Here is a 17,926-nt window from a genome sequence, read left to right as displayed (position 1 = left end):
CCCCGTAAGCTGGTCTATAATCATCTGGTATCCGGGGTTGACACTGAGTATGTACACAGTGAAGTTTTTGGTGTTCTTTTTTTTTTTTTTTTTTTTTTTTTAAAGAGGTTAGGTGGATTATCACTTTGTAGTCATGATCATCTGGAGCATCCCTGAAAAGGTTGGTGCTTAGCATGGTAAACACCCTGTTATCATTGCATAAAGCACTATACCAAGGCTCTACATGTCACTGGCAAGTCTGTCATAGTGTCTGCCCACTAACACTTCTAAGGTTATATAGCAAAGGGTGCCACATGCCTCCTCAGTCTTTGCTCAGAGATACTTTCGTGGCCAGCCTGAAATCACAAGGTTTGGCGTGTTTCTCCTCAGCTACAAGGATGCTCTTCAGTTAGCCAGCCCGGCTAACTCAGTCGGTAGAGCATGAGACTCTTAATCTCAGGGTCGTGGGTTCGAGCCCCACATTGGGCACCAGATATTGGGGAAAATTATAAAGGCCACTCCACGTAGTTAAAAGGAAGATTTTTAGTGGATGACTTACAAATGAAGGAATAGATAGGTTGTGGGGGTCTGGGGAAGGTGTGTCACAATCCAGCGGTGTTCTCTGGAGTTCTGCTCAGTCAACCTCCAACGTCTAGGGTCCAGGGTCCAGGAACAGAGAGAGCGCTTCCCATCCAGGTATCGGGTCTCCAGACGCCTCCCTTGGCCCCACCTCATAGGCGTGACAGTTGCCAGAGTCTCAATGGAGGTTGGAACTTCCAGAACCAAGCTGGAATAGCTACCCACTACATTTTTGTGTGCTGTTTTGTTTTGGTGGAGATAGGGAACTGCCAGTACCTTTTACCAGACAATGGGAACTGTTTCCTCCTCGGGTGCAAAGCCCAATGCCCCAATGAGGCTCATTAGCGCTCTTCCTGCCACAGATTCCATGATGACAAACATGTTTGATGGTGTTTGGGTGATCTAATGGTTTTATATGGTCCACCTCAGTGATGTTGGAGGCATTGCTTTTGCTCTTGTTGAGCTCAGATCTTCAAAACCAGTTGAGTATCTCTGCAGGTGTGGCACGGGCAGCTGCATCTCTGCAAAGGTGCCACAGCCAAGGGTCATTAAAATATTGTAATACTCTTCATGAGCGGTCCTAGACATTAGGTCCCACTCCATTGCTACCATCTTAACTTCTGGGAAGTGACACCATTGCACAGTGCTACATTTAGAAAATTAATAGGAGTAGGCTCGCCCCAGGACTCCCAAGCTCCCCAGCTTCAGGTTCTTAACCGGATTTATAGTATTAAGTATGAATGTCTCCCTGTGTAACAGGCCTTGAATCTAATAAGAAAATGGTTGGTCATCCCCCTAATGCCGCTACATTGTCCCGTGTTGTCAGCTTGGTCACTGTGGCAGCTCATAGGGTTCCTAGCTGGGTAACACATTTATGACTTTCTTCCTGTTCTGGTTTGCTTCTCTTGCTGTGATAAAACACAGACCCAAAGCAACTCCTCTCCCTTAGGGGAGGGAAGGGTTTATTTCATCTCATGGGTCGCAGTCCATTATCAAGAAAAGCTAAGGCAGGAACTTAGAGCAGGAACTGAAGCAGAGACATTGGAGAAATACTGCTTACTGACTTGTTCCCAGGCTCAAGATGAGCGGCCTTTCTTATATAGCCCAGGCCTACCTGCTTTCGGATAACATGTACCCATAGTGGGATAGGTACCATCTACACCGGTGAACAATTGAGAAATGGCCAGAGACCAGTCCATTTGAGGCCATTCCTGAGCTTAAGTCCCCACTTCCCAGGTGACTCTAGGCTTGTGTCAAGTTGACAGCAGAGGCTGACTGTGACACTTCCTCAGCACCCTCATGGCACCATTCAGCACGATGAAAGCTAGCCAGCAGGGAGTAAGCTTCCAGTGCTTGAGTTCTTCAAGTTCTGTGGCCAAAGTGTGTGGTGTCTTCAGCAAAGGGGGGCGGGGAATGTCTTACTATCAAGTTGTTGGGCAACCAAGCCAAGAATAGTAGTAATAGCCTGCATTGTTTAGGGGCATCTCTGGGAACCCTTGACCAGCAATTTGAGGGGAGGTATCCCAAACCTGGCACTGGGTGGGCTTTTCATTTGGCAGCTTGTGGCTTCTGGAAGAAGCTTTATCCTCCATGTACAGTAACTTCATTTGAACTCTGCGTGCGTGCGTGCGTGCGTGCGTGCGTGTGTGCGTGTATGCCTGTGTGTGTGTGTGTGTGTGTGTGTGTGTGTTTTAAATAGTAGTTTTTCTATGTAGCTCATTAAAGTATCCTTAGTGTTATCCTTCCCTCCAACCTTTCCTTTTCTTATCCTTCATCTCCTCCCCGCTTAAACCTCCCCTAACTAGTTCCCCACCCCCCACGATTATTTTTGCTAAATGAATATAATATCAGACTGCCTTCCAAATACCTCTCTACCCAGTTCAGCTCTCGGTCCTCACCAAAGAAGCATCTTTGTGTTGTGGTTGGCGGTTAATATCCAGACTCAGAACTAATCAAGTGGAGAGAACAAGTGTCGTGGACATCTGTATCACACCCACTCCCATCAAGGCTCAGGGAACATTGCGGAAGAGGAGGCGGGAAGATTGTAAGAGCCAGAGGTCAGGGAGAACTGGGGTGAAATTGTGTCTCCTGAATATGACAAGAGTCACTGAACTCACAGCAGCTCTGGTTGCCTGCAAAGCCTGAACAAGATCAAGCCAGTCAACATTTCAGCATGGTTGGGGTAGGGGCACAGGAGCCCTCAACCTTAGCTGAGGTGCTCCTGACAGCTGATGACTCGTAGGGGAGGCAGAGTCAATTTTCCTTAGGGGTGTGGCCCATGGTAGGTGGCCTCACACTCTCATATATGAGCAGCACTAGCTGGATAGGAAGTTGGGAGAAGGACCTAAGTGGTGGATCCAGGAGGAATGTAAGGAAAAGGGGGGTCAATGTGACAGGAAAACAATGTTTGCATGTATTAAATTCCCCCCAAATAAATTATTTTTTAAAATTAAAAACAGGTCTAAGAGAGAAGTTTATAGTTATCAATTCCAACATCAAAAAGTACTCACAGAAACCTAATGATAACTTGAGAGATGAGAACAAATTCCCACAGCTGATGACAGAGAGAGCACCTCAGAGGGCGGAGCTGGAGGAAGAAGTGGACATGGCAGCAGGACCAGGATCAGAGGAAGAGCTGGCTATAGAAAATGATAAGCAAGATTAATAAACCTGTCCACAGGGTCCAAGACAGTAAGACACAAATCAGTAAAACTCGAGATAAAAGGAGGTGACCTTTTTACAGATACAACTAAAACCCTGAGGGTTACTTGGGAATATTCATGGTTAAGGTGAGTTCACCAAAGAGTGCTAGGGTAATCCCACATACACATATTGATAAAAAAGGCAGCATCTTAGCAGAATCAAGGCTAGAGTCTCATGGTTAGCCATAAAAACAAAATTTTGTCATTTTCAGAAAAATACATGGAACAAGCCAGTTTCCCAGAAACATGGAAAAGTGGATGGGACTTAATATGAAAGCATGTGGAGGTGGGGGACATTAGTCATGTGGGAAAAAATTAGAGCAGATGAATATGATCTAAATGCAATATATGTAGGGAAAAGGGGCTGGCTAGAGAAACCCACCCTGACCCTGGAGCCCAGAATTAGGGAAGGATGGCTCAGATAAAGCCAATGAGAGAAACACAGTTTAACTCAGATCAGAGCCATCTCTGCCCCTGTCCAACTGACGAAATCAACCAATCACAGAGCAGGACAGTAGAATCCTGGGCCTAGGGCCCAGGACCAGGGAAAGAAACACAGCCTGTGTTTGGGACCTGAGCCAGAGAAGTGAACAATTTATCCCCAAACCCAGAACCCAGGAAATATGCCCTGACTCTGAGACTAGTACCAAAATATCACTCTTGGCCCCTAAAATCAGAGTCAGTGAAAGAAATGTGCCCTGACCTTAGAGGTAGTGTCAAAAAGCCAAGAAAGGCCAGTGAAAGAAACACAGTTTGGCCCTGAAATCAGGGCCATCTTTGCCCCTTGCTCACAAAACTGGCCAATCCCTGGGCAGAAAATAAACTAACCAATCACAGTTGACTCCGCCCCCTAGACATCCTATATAAACTGCCCTGCCGGGTCAGTTGTGAGCTGTTCTCTCCACCCTGGTAGAGGCAGCTACTCTCCTGGAATCCTCCTTCCCAAATAAACCTCTTTCTCAAAAGAGTATTGGGTAAAGACCTTCATTGACAGGTGAATAGAAGAACCTTGCTGGGACGTCCCATAGTGGACTGAGCGAGAAAGAGCTGGTAACACTGAGCCAGAGATTGTGACTCTCCAGGAGAGGAGCAGGATTGCTGTGTCCTGCGGGGAAACCATCCCCCATCATACCATAATACTAGGTATATCCTGACCTTCCCAAAGAGTCAGGATACCCTTCCTTACTGAAGCAGTTCCAGGCCTGACTCTCCCAAGAAGTCAGAAAACCTTCCTTTCCAAGGCTGGGCTGTTTCTTTACAGTCTCAGCCATCAGAGCTGTGCTAAACAGCTCCAGGTGTCTGCCTTCAGGGCAGAGCTCTTGTCCTAAGTAGCTCTGAGGTGTCTGGGACACCAAACCCAGAGTTTTTGCAGTTTACTAACAATATATGCATGTATGAAAATGTTATAATGAATTTCCTTATTGTGTACAGTCAGTATAAACTACATTTTTGAATAAGGAAAAGGAAACCAAAGTAAGAAATAACAAGTATTTTTAAAGTAAATAGAAAATAAATAAAAATGAAAACATGAGCACTAATTAAACCCAAAACAAAAATTAGTAAATAAAAACTTAAAAAGTTAACCCCACTGGGTGAGAATAAGACCACTACCATAATTTTGAGCCAAATTTGAAGCAAGCTTTACACTGGCCAGGATGATGGACACTGGTCAGGTTCATTCCAGGGGTTCCCAGAAAATGGCCACAAGCCATTGTTGGTCAGGTAGCCATAAAAGTAAACCCACAAGGCTACATACTCCCCACCTTTGTCCAGCTGGGGGCAAGAATACATCCTGATTGTCCTTCCTACCTACATACCTCCCACCTAGTGTGACCAAGCACATTTGGTGCAATGGGGGCAACCAAACTTGTCTAGGGAAGTGAAAGTGTGGCTTGTTCCCTTATATGTACAAGAGCCTCCAGCACCTCAGGATGTATCTGTCCTTGGACAAGGAGCTTGCAGGTTGGAAAGCATTTTTGTATTATGGATCTCTTCAGCACGGTAATTAAAACTTAAAGCATAACTTTGGCTCTCACAAAACTGAAACACCAAACCCCATGAGCCCAAATCACCAACCCAGTAAACAAACTGTGTTGAGGTCAAAGAGGTCACTGATGTCAGTTTCTAAAGATCAATAACTTCCAACTTCTATCAGTTCCAGTGTTGAAGTCCAAACTGCTTTCCAACCATCCAGCAGCTTCTGCAGTGTAAGCACAAAAAACACAGCCCCAGAGTTGCCTCCGTGGACAGGTGCCTATTATTTCCTCACAATGGATCTTTGGAAGATCACAGCAAGAAATAGTCCAGTCATAGCTGGGTACATCCCAAAGTAGTTTTTCCTCACTTTCTGTCCCCAAAGACTATACTAATTCCTTTTCTCAGAGATGTGACCAAATGTCTGATAAGAAGCAGCTGGACCAGGATTTCAGGAGAAGGTGTTGTGGTTGAATGACCTGGACCATCAAATTGTTGTTCAGTGACAGGCTCCTGATAGAGAGTAGACCCAAGGGATGAGAAAGAGAACATAAGAAAGCTGGCATTGGGGAGGTCTTTCACAAAGCTATGACTTATACCAAGCAAGTTAAGCACAGTATCATCTATAACTTTTCCTGAAAGGGAAAATAGGGACAAGGTCAGCAAAACAAAACAAAAACAACAAAACAAAACCTGTCATACAATGGGGCTAAGTCATTGGGAAGCAAATCTAACAATGTTACACAAGGGGAACACAGGATATCTCAAGGACGTCAGAGGCAGAGCACACAGTGGCCTTGAATCTAATACACCGTTCCTTACTGTGGGAAGGGTTCATTTCTCTAGATCCAAAGCCTCAGTTCCCCTAAGGTCCTGGCCCCAGGCCACTACTGGCTCTGCAAAACCTATTCCTAATTTTAGATAAGGAGCTATGTTCCTTCTTCATACATCAGGACCTTGAGCAAAGCCTCAGGTTGATCTAGCCCATGACCCTTCCACTGTTTTTATTTTTAAAGAACAGATGAGTTACTTGTGCCTGAGTGTCCCAGAGATCCCAACATCCCCTGAGCAACAAATACCTTCCAGTACTGTCAAAAGGATTCCTGTCTTAGGGTTTTTATTGCACTGAAGAGACACCATGACCGCATTAACTCTTTAAAGAACACATTTACATACAGTTTCAGAGGTTCAGTCTATTATCAGGGTGGGAAGCATAGGGTCATGCAGGCAGATGTGCTGGCTACATCTTGATATGCAGGCCACAGGGAGTCATAGTAAAGGGTCAAAGCATGGCCAACAGTAGCAGGCAGAAAAATCCACTCTATAGGTCCCCTATGGAGTACAGCCGAAGGATTTGGAGTAATATGAGTGATAGGGAAAGCTCCATGTCAATATGGGTCAGCTGTGCCTGAGTGATGGCTTGCTTTACAAAGTCCCTTTGCCTTCAGGGTGCAGTTGTCTAGGAGAAGACAGTCACTATCCCCTCTTAGAATGGAAAGCAGAGGAGAACAATCTTTTGTGATTAATTTTTTTTTTTTGTTGTTTTTTTTTGAGACAGGATTTCTCTGTGTATCAGCCCTGGCTGTCCTGGAACTCACACTGTAGACCAGACTGGCCTCGAACTCACAAAGATCCACCTGCCTTGGGCTGGAGAGATGGCTCAGAGGTTAAGAGCACTGGCTGCTCTTCCAGAGGTCCTGAGTTCAATTCCCAGCAACCACATGTTGGCTCACAACCATCTGTAATGAGATCTTGTGCCCTCTTCTGGCGGGCAGGGGTACATGCAGGCAGAACATTGTATAAATAATAAATTAAAAAAAAAAAAAAAAAAAAAAAGATCCACCTGCCTCTGCCTCCCGAGTGCTGGGATTAAAGGTGTGCACTACCACCGCCCCGGTTTGTGATTAATTTTTAATGAAGGTCTAAGCCAGTAATGTCTCCTAACATCTTCTGAAAGTCATTAAGTGTTTGCAGTTGATCCATATGTATTTGTGCCTTCAGTGGGTGAACAGTATGTTCCTCTAAAATAGGAAAAGAGACCCATATTTTTTTCCTAGAGTATTTGCTAGCTGAACCCATAAATGAAGCCAGACAGTAGAAAACAACTGAGTTAATAATTCTCCAGTAGGGGCTTCTAAAAACAAATCATCAATATGATGAATAATCATGAGAGAGGGGTATTTTTTATTACTGGAAATAAAATTTGAGCAATAAATTATTGGCACGAGGTGGAGCTATTGGCCATACTCCGTGGTAACAAATGGAGCCACATAAAATTCCAAACCAAGACCATAGAAGGCAGAAAGAGTGGAAACCAAGAGTAGGAGCTAATGCTGAGGGCAGTGAATGGAGAAAAACAGACATGTTAGGTCTTACCCAACTGTGTCAATAATCACTTCCCAAATGGTGCAATGCATCCGTTAAACAGATCAAAGTGTAAGACCCAACAACACATGACCCAGAAGAATCCACTTGGTAGATGTGCAGTCTTCTCCACAAAGAGTGTGGGAGACCAAAACAGGAAAAACAGACCTTGCAGGTGAGAGTTCTGTTTACAGTTAATAAGTTTCTGTCTGTCCTAAGTTTGTTTGAGCCATTTACACTGGATGTGCTTGATCACATGTGGGCAGGAGGTATGTGGACAGGAAACTTGTCAGGATTTATGCTTGCCCCTGATTGGACCTCATAGGAAATGCAGTGAATTGTGGGTTTTACCTTTTTAAGTTCCTAAAAAATGTGATTCAGGGCTATTTTCTGGAAACCCAGAGATGGACCTGGCCAGGGACTCCATCTACCTGGCTAGTATTTAATTAAAGCCTGCTTCAAATTTGACATCAAACTGCAGTAGTGCTCTCATTCTCAACTGGTGGGATTAAAAAGTGGTTATCACTTGCCACACCCAATCAGCCCAAGGTTTGAGAGAGTAATGAGTCCTCCAGGTCAAGCTCCAAGTATTAGGACAGCTGTAGCTCTCTCAAAGAGCTGAACGCGCACGCACGTGTGTGTGTGTGTGTGTGTGTGTGTGTGTGTGTGTGTGTGTGTGTTCGAAGCCCATTCTTCACAAATTTACACATTCGACCCTCAGTCATGTTTCAGCATTGTATGATGTGACTGCTGCAGAATCGAACTAGAATCAGGAACACAAAGGTCCCAGGAACATAAAATCCCCACACTGAATGACGGCAGAGAACACATCAAAGCCAGCTGGGGTGTCTCAAGCTCTAATCCCAGCAAAGATGTAGAAGAATCATGTGTTCAAAGACACTCCAGGCTGCGTATCGAGATCTAGGCCATCCTGGGCTTTATGGGAGACTCTGCCTCAAAAGTGAACAAACAACAACCCAAACACTGAAATGCTGCATGGATTAATGAGGAAGCCTGAGAAATAGTAAGTATACAAACTGGAAGAAAATCTTTAAAAAATGTATGGCATACACCAAATGAAATGCTTAAAAGAAAATTAACAGCATGAGATGGACATACTAGAAAATTGATGTAAAATCAATTATCTAAGTTCCTATCTTAAGAAAGAAAAAGAAATGTAAAACTAACACAAGGTAAGTAGGACAGAAATAAGAATTAAGCCCAAATTACATGAAATTGAACACAGAAAATCAATAGAGAAATGAAGCTGATTTTTAAAAAAAGATTAGAAAAGATACTGCCTGGAGTTAGATTAAGGGAAAAATGAGGGAAGAACTGCAACAGAAATGGGAGGGAGGAATCACTGTGTAGTGATCAAAAGGCTAAGGAAGAGAAGGTGTGAACAACGCTAAATGTATACTGCAAAGGAATGGACCAGTTCCTCAGCAGACACAACTCACAGAAGCTCATATAAAGCATGCGCAATCTAAATAAATATGAAGGAAAGGAGTAAATAATTGAGCACCATGGCTGGCAAGATGGTCCAGATGGTAAAGGCACTCATCACCAAGTGTGCTGTCCTGAGCACCAGAGTCCACATTATGGAAGGAGACAACAGACTCCAACAAGTTGTCCTGACCCACATGTGCACAGTGAACATGTACACACAAACATGACACTAAATAAACACCAGTCCTCTAACTGGGAAATGCCAGCAACCATTTGAGGAAGAAGTTGAACACATCTCTTTTGCCCAACAGTACTGTTGACTGAACCTAGGGAGGCAAGGGCTCTACCACTGAGATATATCACTCTCACCCTTTCCAATTCCCTACAAACTCTCCAGCGCACAGAAGCAGTTATATCCATCCTAACTCATTCTATGAAGCCAGTGTTACCCAAATACCAAGACCAGACATTGCAAGAATAGAAAATGACAGCAGTGTCTCCTATGAGCAGAAATGCAAAATTTAATAAAATCTTAGTACACTGTCCAGATGTAGTTGGGGCAAATCTGTCATGGCAGGATCTGAGAGGCAGGGGCAGGAGAGTTCAAGACCAGTATGAGCTACATAGTGAATTCTGAGCCAGCCTGGGCTACACAGCAAGATGCAGACTCAGCTCCAGGCCTGGTGACCTGGCTTCCACATCCTTGTCAAGGGTGTGTTCCAAACTCTGCCTGCCACAGAGCCCATGGCACCCAAGCCCCCAGTGATGTCCACAGAACTGCAGGTGCCAGACAGGGCCAAGCATGAGGAGAGGGAGGGGAAGGAGGAGGAGAATCAGGGTGTAGGAGGGGGAAGAAGGAGAGGAGGGAGAAATGTATACAAATCTAAGAATATATGCAATAGATCTGTAAGGGATTTCAAAACCCAAATGAAATCTTGGAGCAACTAAGTGAAAAAAAAAATCCCATGTTCAAGAATTAAAAGAAAAATTTTGTCAATATGTTGATTTTTTCCAAGCGGATCTATAGACTCAATGCAATGGAACAGCACACAGAGCCTAGAAACACACTCATCTAAATATAATTGACTAGTATTGGACAAACAGTAAATACAGCAAACTTATTCTTTTAACATATGTTCATGGAAGAGTTAGAATTCGACAAGCAAGAAAGAAACAAAACAAAACCCTTTAGAACCAAACCAAACCAAAAATGAATATAGCCAAAGTCATATGCCATGACAAACTACAACTCAAAATGGGTCACAGACTAGGTGTAAAATGAAAAATTATGAACGTGTAGAGTGTAACACTGGAAAACACCTACATGACTTACAGTAAGGCAGTATTTTTAATTTTTAAAAATTTGTATTTCTTATATGTGTGGTGATTTGACCTCATGTATATCTGTGTACTGCATGTCTGGTGCCCACAAAGGTCAGAAGAGGGTGATATATAGCCTTGAACTGGAATTATAGATGGTTGTGGGCCATCATGTGGGTGCTGGAATAGAACCCGAGTCCTCTGCAAGAACAGTAAGTGCTCTTAATTGCTGGGCCAAGTCTCCAGCACACAAGTCTCCAGCACACAAGTCTCCAGCACACAAATTAACACACAAGACCAAATCAAAATTCAGGGACAAATTACCGACAAGGCGGACGTCATTGAAATGGGAACCTTCTGTGCTCCAGGTGTAGCTCAATGATTGCTGCTCACTGGAATGGATTCAAGAGGCCTTGGGGTCAATCCCCATTATTGCAAATAAGTAAATACTTCTGTTCTGTAAGTGATAATGTAAAAGAAAATAAGCCACGGACTAGGAAACATATCACGGAAGACAGACTTGATAAAGGAACTGTATGTAAGACATACAGAGAATCCTAACAAACGACAGTTAGAAAACAGACATTTTTTAAAGGTCCAATGATCTCAACAGACGCCAAACAAATATACATAGATGGAGTTATGTTTTAGATTATAGTGTGTCAGGAAAGCACGAGTTGAAGTAACAGTAAGAAACAGTAGCACCCTGTGTGCAACAACCAGAACACACAGCTGTGACAAGACATGCCAAGGTGTGAACAATAGGAACTCTCATGGGCTGCTTGTAGAACTGAGAAGTAGTGCGTGGGCTGCGGGGACATTTTGCTGGTTTAAAACCTAACCTTGCTTTTGTCACGTGATCATGCTTACTGATTATTTCACGCATATATTACACACACCTCTCAGTCTAAGATCCTCACAACAGATTTGCAGTCCCAGGGAAAGCCGGTGCAGGGGTGGGGCTTGAGTTGGGTGGGTCTTCGTTGGCAGCCCCAGGGATAGAGTGCCGGGGGCGGGGCTCGTGAGGGGCGGGGCTTGTGTACCGGCAGGGCACAGCTGGAGCCGCTGGCAGAATAAAGGGGGCTCTAGAAATCTGACCTCCACCGACCTTGCATGCAGCAGGCCCCAGTCAGGAGATCACGTGCAGTGCAGCAACGGCTGGAGCTATCTCTGAGGAACTTGAGCTGGGCAGCAAGTCTTCGAGGAGCTGGGTCGGAGGTGGGGTGGGGATGGGGGTGGGGGGCAGGCTAATGGAGGCCCAAGTTGCTTGGGAGAGTTCTGTATTTGGTTTAACAAAAAAAAAAAAAAAAAAAAAAAAAAAAAAAAAAAAAAAAAAAAAAAAAGGCGTTTCAGATAAAGATTTGTTTATCTTAGAGTGATTTAGTCTCTGGATAGGTGTGATTTAATTAAAATGTAGTAAATAGGGCCTGGCATGGCTGAGCACACCTTTAATCCCAGCGCTAGGGAAGCAGACGGAGGCTGGTGGATCTCTTGAGTTCCAGGCCAGTCAGGGCTACATAGTGAAATCCTGTCTCAGAGAGAGAGAGAGAGAGAGAGAGAGACAGACAAACAGACAGACAGACATATTGCCTTTTCTTATGCTGCTTAGTAACTGTGTAGCAGAGACTGAAGCCTGTAGTAGTCATCTCCAACCACGGAGCAGCAATTTTTCAGTTAGAATGTAATGATACTTCTATTTCTCTGCCAATGTGAGTGCATTCATGTGTGTTGATCTGTGTGGTGCCGAGCTACAATCATCCTCAGCCCTAGACTTCACCTTTTGATGAAATCAGCAGCAATGCCATAATGTGAAAATTCACATAAGGGGTGACAGGACTTTACAGGTTGTATTTTGAATTCTTCAGTGGAGTGCAAAGTGATATTTGCATTTTCAGAAATGTTCGTGGATGTGTAGTCAACAAGGATTTGAATGGACAGGGAAAAGTCATTAGAGTTTTGAGGTCATTGCACTGGTCTGTGGAAAGACAGATTACCTCTACTTGGATGTCTGAAGATATTTTGTACTGAAAGTAAAGGACAAAAATGATGTGAGGAGGCAACTGACCTGGAGAGACTCCCTAATCAGGTGCTAATCCCACTGAACAAGAGTAAAGACCATCACCTAAATTAGCCAAATTTACAGTAAGCTTTATTATATGACACAATATAGCCAGGACACCGCCTCTCCCTAAATGCAGGATTTGAAAGGTCAGCATGGAACACAGGAGAAAGTGGAGTTTATGTAGCTCAAAAACTGCAAGATTAGGGGTTTTCAAGGGTTAGAGGATCTCCAGAGGAATTTATTTACATAGGAACTTGCCAGAACATCTCAAAATTATTTGATAGAACACCTTATCTGATTAGGGTGGAGGTCTGGGTATAATTCATGGAACACGTCAAATTCCAGAAAATGGGTCAAGATATGGACAAACAAGTTTTACAGAAAACAGGAATGAACTTGTTTTGACCAGTAACAAGATGGCTCCTAATCTTAAAATGGAGTCAGGCTGGTCCACCACAGGCTCAGTTGAAATTATTGGTTAATGTGGGATAAAGATCTTAGTGATCTCAGGTAATTTCAGAGGAGAAATGTGACTCTTTTTATTAGCAACTGCCCAGGAAGAGCTGAGGAAGAAATTCAGTGTCGTTTGTATGAGTGAGAATTGTTGAGACCAAGGTTGGATAAAGCACAGGGACAAATAGCCAAACACATGAACTATGAACCAATAGCTGAGGAGGCCCCAACTGGATCAGGCCCTCTAGATAAGTGAGACAGTTGATTAGCTTGATCTGTTTGGCAGGCATCCAGGCAGTGGGACCGGGTCCTGTACTCAGTGCATAAGTTGGCTGTTTGAAACCTGGGGCTTATGCAGGGACGCTTGGCTCAACCTGGGAGGAGGGGACTGGACCTTCCTGGACCGAATCTACCAGGTTGAACTCAATCCTCGGGGGAGTCTTTGCCCTGGAGGAGATGGGAATGGGGGTTGGGCTGGGGGAAAGTGGGGGTGGGTGGCTGGGAGGGGGGAGAACAAGGGAATCCGTGGCTGATATGTAAAATTAAATTAAATTATAAAAGAAAAAAGAAAAGAAACAACAAAAAATTAAAAAAAATCCAGTGTCTAGAAATTCATTTATGCTGTGGTAGTTTACTTAAAATCATTTATGTAGAAGTGAAAGTGAAGAACATTTTGCATTGTGGGAGAAATATTTCTAACTGATATTATCTAAACACAATGTTAGATATTAACAAACAAGCTGCTAAAACCCAGCACATTGGGTGACATAAAGATGTATGGACACACTGGGTCTTTTGGTTTGTTTTTGTTGTTTGAGACAGGGTCTCATTAGGGAGTCCAGACAGCTCAGAAACTTATAATCCTGCTATTTCAGCTTCCTAACTGCTGCATTACAAGCATGCACCGCCACGGGCTATCTGTTTTCATATTCTGCATGTTAGTGGCCACAAAGCAGAGTTTGAGTCTAGGGAGAAGACAGCTTTGGGAGCAGCTGCACATGAGAGCTGGGTGGGAGAGCTGCATCCCGAAAGCTCCTGCTGTGAGCTGTTTGAAGACTCTTTGAGCAGCTTCAGTGATGGATAAGTTAACTGCACTGAGCAGTGATGGGTGGGCCCCTTGTTGACATTCATCTGCTATTAGGAATCAGTTCCTGGGTAATGTGGTTCAGGAACCTATGGACATTTTCACCCAAACAGAAGAATATTAATAAAAACTGCCTAATGGAATATGTGGTTTCAGAGTTAAGGATTCTCTAGTGCTGTCTAGCCAGAATTTAAAGTACATGCAGTATACATGTAGTATCTATCTGCAGCCCAGTGTTCTGTATTTTACAGTCCATTGACTGTTTATTTACACACATGTGAGAGTGAATGGTCCTCTTGGTCTCTGTAATGAGTTAACAGCTGACATTTTGAGTCTGGCTGTTAATAAACTGACAGGACTGTGTGTTCTGCTTCCCAGTTCACAGATTCTACCCAACTTGTAAAGACTGATGTTCTGTGTGTTTTACCAATGCCAGGACCACTTCCCCTGCATCTAGTGGCAACCACTTTATTGACACTTATTCAAGTATTGCTGAGTGTAAATTTCCAGGTCTCGAGTATACTTGCTGCTGCTGCTTTTCCTTCCCCTGCCCCTCCTTCTTTGGTGAAGATGTGATTCCTATGAGACATTGGAAGTGTTTGAACTGAGGTATAACAAATGCCAGTTTTGAAGGAATGCCACAACTCATGATACTGTGTAGAAAGCACAAGTTAACTCAGACATGGTCCTGGGCTTTTATTTGGTGGGATATTGTTAATTACTGTTTCTCTCTCATTGGTTGTTATGTCTGTTCCAATTACTTACTTCAGCTGATAGGTGATGTGCATGTAGAAATTCATCCATTCTTTTCCAGTCAGGGAGTAGAGCAGAATCTAGAACAATGCCACTCTCCCATCAGGATTCCAGACCTGGTGCAGCCTCCTAACTGTGCAGGATTTGATGAAAGTGAAACCACATACTCCATTAGGAGGGCTGTGTCCCTCTCAGGATATGTCCTCACTATTTCCTGTCAGAATCCCACACTAAATGCACATAACTTAAAAAAAAAAAAACTTGTTTGAAACTAAAGCAAACAATTCAAAACATCAGTTTTTAAAATCAAACATTCTAATACAATTCCTAATCCAGAGATCTGGTATTTACATGCTGTGGAATGAAGGCAGGAAAAAGTTAAAGTCTTTGTTTTCTGTACTGAAAACATGATGTTCCTCCTGCAAGAACAGAAAAAAAATGGTAGTATCACAGCTCATAACACACCAGAGTCTCTGATGTGACCCGGGAGGTCTCAGGAAACATTTCTTGGAGTTCCTAGGTGTGACTGGGTGGGCACAGTGCACAGCTTCCATGTTCAGAGTCAATTTGAGGCTGTGTGCTCTAACACAAGGGTGGAAGTGTCTTGTATGCTTCAGATACGTTACATGGGTTTGATTTAAATTAATTTTTTTATTATTGCATGTTCAGAACCATTTCACTTTCATCAATTCCTGCACAGTTAGGAGGCTGCACCAGAGAGTCACTGATCTCTTTCATAGCTTTTTAGATTTGCATTTTCTTTCACCTACCATATTTTTAAAAGTTCTTCCTTGCTCTGGCACTATCATTTTTATTTGTTTGTTTGTTTTTAAATGAAGCCAAGTTTCTGTTTCACAAAGATATTTTAATACAGAGTTAGGCCAGAAGGTTGAGAGATGGAAGGAGGTACATGGGAGGAGAGAGAGAGACAGACATGCTTGAGAGCATGAATATGGGCTTCTCTAGGAAAGAGGCTCTGCTGCTGTCTGTTGCTTTCTGGCTGTATCATACTGTGCTTATCCCTACTCTCCAAATGGTGGGCATTTGTATTGTTTGCAGATGGGGGCTATTGTGCATATTCTTTGTCCTTCTGTAATTGAGATCTTATTGTTTGTCTCAAAGATTAGACATGTTTACACACTCGTTTACACCCACTGACAATCTGCCAAGTCCTGTGTGGTACACCTTTTACACTCTCTGGTGCCATCCAGCTTTAAAGCCCTGAGCCATTTTTTTTTCTCTGAAGAGGTTATAATGTTCCACTATCTTCAAATGCCTGTGATCATTTATGAAAGTCCCATAGATTCATAGTTTGTATCATATGCACATGTGTTCAGATCTTCAGTCTTTTCCAGGGCATTAACAGAACTATTAGAAAAGCTAACAAGGCAAAAGATATTAGCATGCACACAGTTCCGATAGCACAATCATTGGAGGGAGACTTTGGACTGCACACAATTCCATGAAAAATACAGTGTGGGTGCCAGGGAGTAAAGGGCCTGTTAAGCAAGTGTGAGGACCTGGGTTTTATCCCCAGCACACACATAAAAGCTAAGCATGGTAACATATGCCTGTAGTCCTTGTGATGGTGAGGTGGAGACAGGCAGATCCCCAGAGCACCCTGGTCAGCCAGTCTAACCAGGGCCAGTGAGAAATGCTATGTCAAAAGATAAGGTGGATGATGATTGACGAAGACATCTGATACCAATATCTGGTTTACACACACACACACACACACACACACACACACACACACACACACACACATGAGTATGTCCAGCTCTTTGAAAGAGCTACAGCTCTCACAAGACTGTCCTGGGTTGGCAGTGGTGGCGCACGCCTTTAATCCCAGCACTCGGGAGGCAGAGCCAGGTGGATCTCTGGGAGTTCAAGGCCAGCCTGGTCTACAGAGTGAGATCAAGGACAGGCACCAAAACTACACAGAGAAACCCTGTCTCAAAATACCAAAAAAAAAAAAAAAATTACATTTTGTAGCTAGAGTTTTCTTTTCTTTTCTTTTCTTTTCTTTTTTTTTTTTTTTTTAGAGTTTTCTTGCCTTGCCCACAGTCAGGACAAATCTCTGTCACCCACCAGTCCCACAGCCGCTCAGACCCAACCAAGTAAACACAGAGACTTATATTGCTTACAAACTGTATGGCCATGGCAGGCTTCTAGCTAACTGTTCTTATAGCTTAAATTAATCCATTTCTATAAATCTATACCTTGCCATGTGGCTCATGGCTTACTGGCATCTTCACATGCTACTTGTCCTGGTGGCGGCTGGCAGTGACTCCTTCCACCTTCCTGTTCTCTTGATTCTCCTCCCTGTTAGTCCCGCCTGTACTTCCTGCCTGGCCACTAACCAATCAGTGTTTTATTTATTGACCAATCAGAGTGATTTGACATACAGACCATCCCACTGCAACATTTATTTATTGATATTGGGGGTTAGTATGCCACGGTGTGCATGTGGCAGTCAGGGGGCAGCCTGAGGTGCCGTTCTCTCTAGCCTGAAATCAGCAGCCAGGCTTGACTAGCTAGTCATCAAACACAGGGTCCACCTGTCTCTGTCGTTCTAGATCTGGAGTTACAATTGTGCTCTATCATGTCTGAGATTTTCATGTGGCTTCTGGGAATCCAGTTCATTGGGCATAGACAAGCACTTTGTGAACTCATCCATCCCCCAACCCTGAATGGAGGTTTTTGTTTTTTTTTGTTTTTTTTTTTTTTTTGCTGTTCAATGTACAGTTTATTACTTTTATCTTATCTTTTCTTAATTCTTCTTCCTGTCTCTATTAGCATTTTGGTAGATATCTGTGATAAGCAAAAGTTCAATTTGGCAGGGCTTAAGTTAAAACTTTTGGGGATATTGTAATAAACAGAATTCTATTCAAATGAAGTTTACTAAGTTATTCATAGAGAAAGCATACAAGTTTGGTAAACATACATTGTTCAACTTTATGGAAGACAAAAGAGAATGCAAAATGGGTTGAATAACATTCCTGTAAGAAGGATCATTCATATTTGTATTCCAGATGTATAACTTACAATGTTATGCTGGCTGATTAGTAGCAATTATGTTCTTTGAAGTATACCTGAATTGGTAGACTGGTAAAAATATTGACTATAAGTAAATTTCCTGATTTTAAACTTATTTTGTAAGATCAGTCTCTATTATTCAAAGTATTTAGTGGAGGTTTCTAGCTA

The sequence above is a fragment of the Peromyscus leucopus genome, chromosome 5, assembly GCF_004664715.2.
Source record: "Peromyscus leucopus breed LL Stock chromosome 5, UCI_PerLeu_2.1, whole genome shotgun sequence".
Taxonomy (NCBI): domain Eukaryota; kingdom Metazoa; phylum Chordata; class Mammalia; order Rodentia; family Cricetidae; genus Peromyscus; species Peromyscus leucopus.
This window is presented reverse-complemented; position numbering follows the sequence as displayed.